General features: G+C 38.4%; 1 long non-coding RNA gene across 1 annotated transcript in view; it reads right to left on the reverse strand.

Moving 5' to 3' along the window:
* Positions 1 to 5520, reverse strand: part of LOC136841358 (uncharacterized) — a 16992-nt gene extending 11472 nt beyond the window's left edge. The window contains exon 1 of the long non-coding RNA XR_010853903.1: positions 5363 to 5520. This is a non-coding gene — a long non-coding RNA (uncharacterized lncRNA). The remainder of the gene's footprint in view (positions 1 to 5362) is intronic.
* Positions 5521 to 6000: the final 480 nt, after the last annotated feature.

The raw sequence follows: 6000 nt of genomic DNA on the forward strand, positions 1-6000 counted from the left end.
CTCGATTATCCCGCATTTACAGTTGAAAGCAAGAGCCAACCTGCCAAAACTCCTCCTATAGCAACACCTGCTCCCAGACCAACGACACCACCAGAGCCACGGGTAGAAACGACCGAAAAGTGGTTGAAGCACTGTTGTGTCACGATATAGGGACTCACTGAGCAGCCAACACCACCAACCCCTCAATCTACCCCTAACTGTCAGAACCTCAAGCCTCTTCCCTTCCTCCTCAACCTACTCCTAATCCCGTCGTCGAACCTCAAGCCCGGAAATACAACAGCCATAGGTGCTTTTCTCAACTTTAGACCTCCTTGGTGCCCTAACCAAAGGCGTGAAGATACAAAAACCCAAGTAGAACCACAAACACTGGGAAAAAAGACCTTTTAGAAAAAGGATTTTCTTATTGGTACCACGATCTGTCTGAAATAATCTGCTACCATCATTACCTTTCTCCTGCCGGGGATACCCTCAGACAGCAGCTCGAGACATGTACTCTATGTGGTTAATCATTTGATTAGCAACTATCCCGTTCCTTCCATAAAGCCTTCCTTTACCCTTTTTGGGTTCACGTCTAACGACCGAAATTTTCCAACTATCGCTCTAACTACCACTTAACTATTACTTCTATTTGTGTTGCTTTCCTAAGACTTAAAATTCTTCATTTCCCTCCATCGATCCCTACCAACCAACCAAAAAGATCGACATTAGCCAAAGAAATCCTCTCTGTTTTGCAAAGTAAGTTAAATATGGGATTAAATCTCCATAGATTTTCTGTTTCTGATTTTTCTCAGACGATAAATATTTCATTTTCCTTACTAGCTATCTGCCACTTGCCAGGACTCGCTACTATCGCTCTTTTTCTCCAACTGACGGGTGCCTTAGGGCTCAAAGAGGTTCGTAACCTCGCCTATTAACCTTTCATTCACACCATTTCACTTGCACGCCCATAAATCACAAATAACGTAATCACCGTCATATCCTTAATTTTACCTGCACATCAAAAAATGACAAGGGCTGCTCTATGAGCAAGAGCCCATGCTGGCATAAAGCCAGCTTAACAGCTCATAGAATTCAAAAGGCACTTTGATATATAAATTGAGTTACCCCTTAAATATTCTATGAAAACTATAAAACCACCAAATTATTTTGTGGCTCATAATATATACCAAATAGATCAACTCGCAGAGCTTGGTATTAAGTTTAAATCTGAAAGCTTTCCAAGTCCTGCTCATTAGGCCTGCTCAGAAAAGAGAGAGAGAGAGAGAGAGAGAGAGAGAGAGAATAGAGATGCTCTTGGGCAATAAGATGGTTATTACCTCAAACCAGCTTTACAACACTATTAGCAAATGCAAACCCTGTAATTCAGCACCATCATAGGAATATGAAATTTATCAAGACTTATGTCAAAAAACTTACTCCCCAAGGCTCAAGAATGATACTACTCAATCGTGCCGATTTTAATGACTTACTGTGGAATATAGAATATGAAGATTTAACCTTACTCCCAAGCCTCAAGTTAATAGGGCAAATTCAAGGGCAAACAATTCTGTTATTCAATCAATCTGTAAAATGTTTCAGTATCCACCATCAAGCAAGAAACTATCAAAGCAAATTGTGACAAGTGTCTGACCCTGTTAGCTTTCCGAAACCGAGCATGAAAACCACCTGACTATGTTACTGTACTAAGGTTTTTAAGGGAAGGATCCTATCTACTCTTTCAGGCCACAGGAATCCGTTTCCACTCTTCACACTTTACTTCACTCTGATTTAGCAACCTGTCAGGCTGATATACCAATGGAACTACCTCTTACATTTTCACTGTGGTCAAAAGGCAACATTCTGCCACTTTCATATTACAGAAAAAACTGATATTTGAAAAAGTACAATCAAATGGATAAACAAGACAAAAGTAATGGAGAACAAGTTAATGACTCATGCGATACGAACGTCTCTGTACAGATGTTTCTCTTTACACCCAATATGTACTAGTTATAAGACCCAAGCAATCTGTGAAATGAGAACATTACAGCACAGGCGCAAAGAATGAGTATCGGTAAATAAAAATATAACTTGAAAACCTTGAAAACTTTCTATACACTAGAAATAACAGTCGCAGCAAAAGGCCTATACGTCATTACCAGTTGCCAGAATATACCCAGCTGATGGAAAACATAGGGATATGAGATAAATATCACAGTAAATTTTGGATGATCCGAAACGTCACGAACAGTTCTTAAGAGCTATTGAAATAGTTTAGGTCTTGGTAATATTGAAATAACTAAATGTATTGACATTAAAAAGGAGCAGTTCTACTGCATGGATACAGTATAAACTAACCAGCAAGAGCAATGCAGTAAAAAGCAATTGAACATTTTACTAATGACTAAAAAAAAAACCTTAGATGGATTTTCGAAAATACACATGAAGGATTTGTGCTGATCCCTAAAGCTAACAGAATGAATGCTTTGAACCTTTAATTGATCCCTTAAGCCTTCACAAGGGACTTGAGCTCCCGTGTTGGCTCAAAACCAGCTCAATCTAAACCATTAACTAAAAAAGCTTCTCTACAAGGAACCCAGTGAAAACTTCAATCACATTAAATTATTTCAACACATGAATAATAAATCGTAAACACCACAATGAATGAACTTTAATCGATATTTTGAATTGTAGCTCATCTTTCAAAAGCTGGACAGCAATTGACCTTCCTGCTTCAGTTTCCTAGATGGTTCTGATCTCTTCTTTCCGAAGCAACAAGCAAACCAATGTAATCTGCGGGTCGAATTAAGGATACGCATGCTTGCCTTAAGTAGCAGTAATTCTTGTTCATTTAGTGACTAAGCTATCCAGAGGACAAGAGCCCTTAATTATCTAGACCCAAGTATCCTTTATGAGGTCCGGCAAAAGAGTATACTACAATACTACGAGAATAATGTTAATATAGTAACCTAAACAGTCTACATTTAGTGTTATGGATACCGACCATTATGGTTTTGGGTTCGTCCCTTTAGAACGTGGCTGTGATGTTCTATTTGCCAGTTTTAGGAGTTGAACGAAACTACAACGGTTTACCATAGGTATTAAAGTAAACTTTTCTAGCCATTCAAGAATACAGTAAAGGTTATAATCCCCGAATATTTGTGAAAAACTAACGATAAGTTAATTGCTCAGATTTCTTACATTTAAGATATTCTTTAATGGTGTGATGTATTGACAGGTTCCCCACAAAAACAGTGATTTAAGACAAAACAAGTACAGGAGGACAAGCATACTGTGCCTTCAAGTACAGTTGGATCTATAAAAACTCAATCACACCTTTCACTTTACCAAAGTCCCAGAAAAACACGCTACAGCAAGGACACTTCCGGATTCACTGACATTACACTTCAACATTAGCAAGTTCCCAAACTTGTCGGTGTTCAGACGGGCGACCAGAAGTAACTGCCAGGGCTTGAAAGCGATACCATGCTTAGGTAATTCTAAGCCAGCTGTCCGCGGTGAGCTAGGCTATGGCAGTTGACGTTTTCCTACGTTAATTTACTGGCTTTACAAAAATTTAAAATCATATTTTGTCGGCCGGCTGTAACTAAACTGTAATTGACCTTTGAAGGCTACATGATGGTACCAACTGGTCCCCTGCACCGACCTATACAGCTCAAAGGTAAATTACAGTTTAAATCACCAGCTGACACAAAACAAAATATTATTAAACTCTTGAATCAAAGCAAGTAAAATAACATAGAAAAGCATCAACTGCCATAGTCTAGCTCGACTGGACACTATTCAAAGCTTTTGGTCAGGGCGAAGAAACAGGTGGCGGAAAGGTGCTTCGCGCCTTATCCGCATTTTGAAGTATTCTTGGCAAGCTCGTATGTTCTGGCAGGAGGTATTTTTTTGCTGCGCATGCCAGCCACAGGGGTTACAGAAAGTTTAAAAAAATGAAATTAATTTTAAAACTCTTGTAATGGAAAAAAAATAACAGGAAAACGTCAGATTGCCACAGCTCATCTACAGCTCACCTCGGAACACCGACTTAGAATACTAGTGTCTCTCAATTGGAGGCATCGGGTGATTGGCTCACCTGTAAGACTGCGCATGCATGATAGGGCCTGGAATCAGCAGTACTAGTAATGCATGAAAAGTGCCTTTGGAACGGCTACCTCTGTCCATTTATTTGCCCCTTTTTTTTACGCTTGTTTTTCGTGTTCCAAATGACATGTATAACAAGAAATACAACAATAAGGTGCCCAAACCTTTTCCCAAGTTATTTACCCCACCCAAAACCCTGAATCCCCAACGGGTCCCCCTTGCCGTCAGCTATTCTCGAAAGTGTTTAACCCCACCCAAAACCCCGATTCCCAACGGGTCCCTTTTATAATCGGCTACAGTTCTAAGATAATATTAATTAAAGTTTCAATTACAGCCGAGCAACAAAATATTTTAAATTTTTGTTCAGCAGGTAAATTTCTATAGAAAAACGTCAACTGCCAAGTCTAGCTCACCGTGGACAGCCAGCTTAGATCTACCCCTTTGAACACTAAGACTTCAAGTACTCAACACTAGCTGGGGCCTCATACACCTGTACTACTGGCTAGCATCTAAAATCTTTCAGAAATAACCACCAGCCATTGTAAATAAAGCACTGATGCAAAGTTTACAAGAACTCAAATTTCATACTCATGACTTCATAAGGTTTAAAAATATCTTTGGCATGAAGTCATAGCATTGGCAAATTATGACGGAAAGCAGATAAACTAAGATACCGTGTTTGCAAAGTTCAAAGAAATTAAAATTTAGATTTCAGATAAAAACGACAAAGGCAAAGCAGACCATGGCTACAGTTCTGCGGATAAGTACATTACGATTAAGAAATTGCAGGTAAAACTACCATGCCTTTCCTTAAAATTACAAAAAATTATTGATTATAAACCACTGTTTTGAAAATTAAGAATCTCCTTTACAGAGCAACTTTCTCCATGTAACAACAGCAGTCATCAGTGTCACTAGTCAGTTTACAGGAACTGACTTGTAATTTCCATATAAAAATTTTCAAGATTCTAAAACTGCAAAGAAATACCTCATACCACTTCTTGTCTAACCAAACGGACAGACCACCTCTCGTCTAACCAAACGGACCGAGTTCATACATTAGACATAACCAAAAGCAGGTCTCCTGCCAAGAGAAAACCCACCAACAAGCCCAGTATACCGGTTTCTTTGCTAAGGCCTTACCTTACATATGTTCGCAGAAAGTATTTCACCATCCAACACTCAGAACATGAACATTAAATTTTCAATGAAAAATACTTCTGTACTAAAATTTACGTAAAATGTATCCAAAACTAAATAAACTAAGTTTCACCTTAAATTTCTCAGAGCACTTTCAGCACAGCACACAAATACAAAATGACCGGATACAAACTAGGAGCTAAACTAACACTTCTTTTCCTGAAAACCTCATCGTCTCTTTCGCCAATCACAAAAGCCCAAGTCCTCACTTTCAAACAGAGGGAGAGAAAACGACCTCTGATTGGCCCAGGTAACAAACAAAGGATCTTGGAGTCAAACGACAATTCCAGGAATCCTTACATCACCTCAAGTAACACTGACATCTGTTGAGAGCGAAAGAAACCAAACAATGAAAATAGCAAAGCTACAGTAAATATATGGAATAAATGACCCATATGAAAAATACGTTGTTTTAGGCAGCATCTGAATGTCAGGATTTATAAAACATTGTCCATTGCCCATTTTTCATTTAGTGTGCACTTGACCTAATTATCTAATAAAAATCTTTTGATTTTGTACGAAAACATCATGTTCCATTGCGAGCTATATAAATTAAAATAACAGGTACCATGATGTCATTTTTAAACAAAACAAAACCTTGAGATAAAAGCCATCATTTTATTCTTCACCTAATGAGCATATCATCCCATTGCATAAATTAATACCTAGAAAAAATAGACATTTATCAGGAACATTTCGCTACAATTCTGG

The sequence above is a fragment of the Macrobrachium rosenbergii genome, chromosome 9, assembly GCF_040412425.1.
Source record: "Macrobrachium rosenbergii isolate ZJJX-2024 chromosome 9, ASM4041242v1, whole genome shotgun sequence".
Lineage (NCBI taxonomy): Eukaryota > Metazoa > Arthropoda > Malacostraca > Decapoda > Palaemonidae > Macrobrachium > Macrobrachium rosenbergii.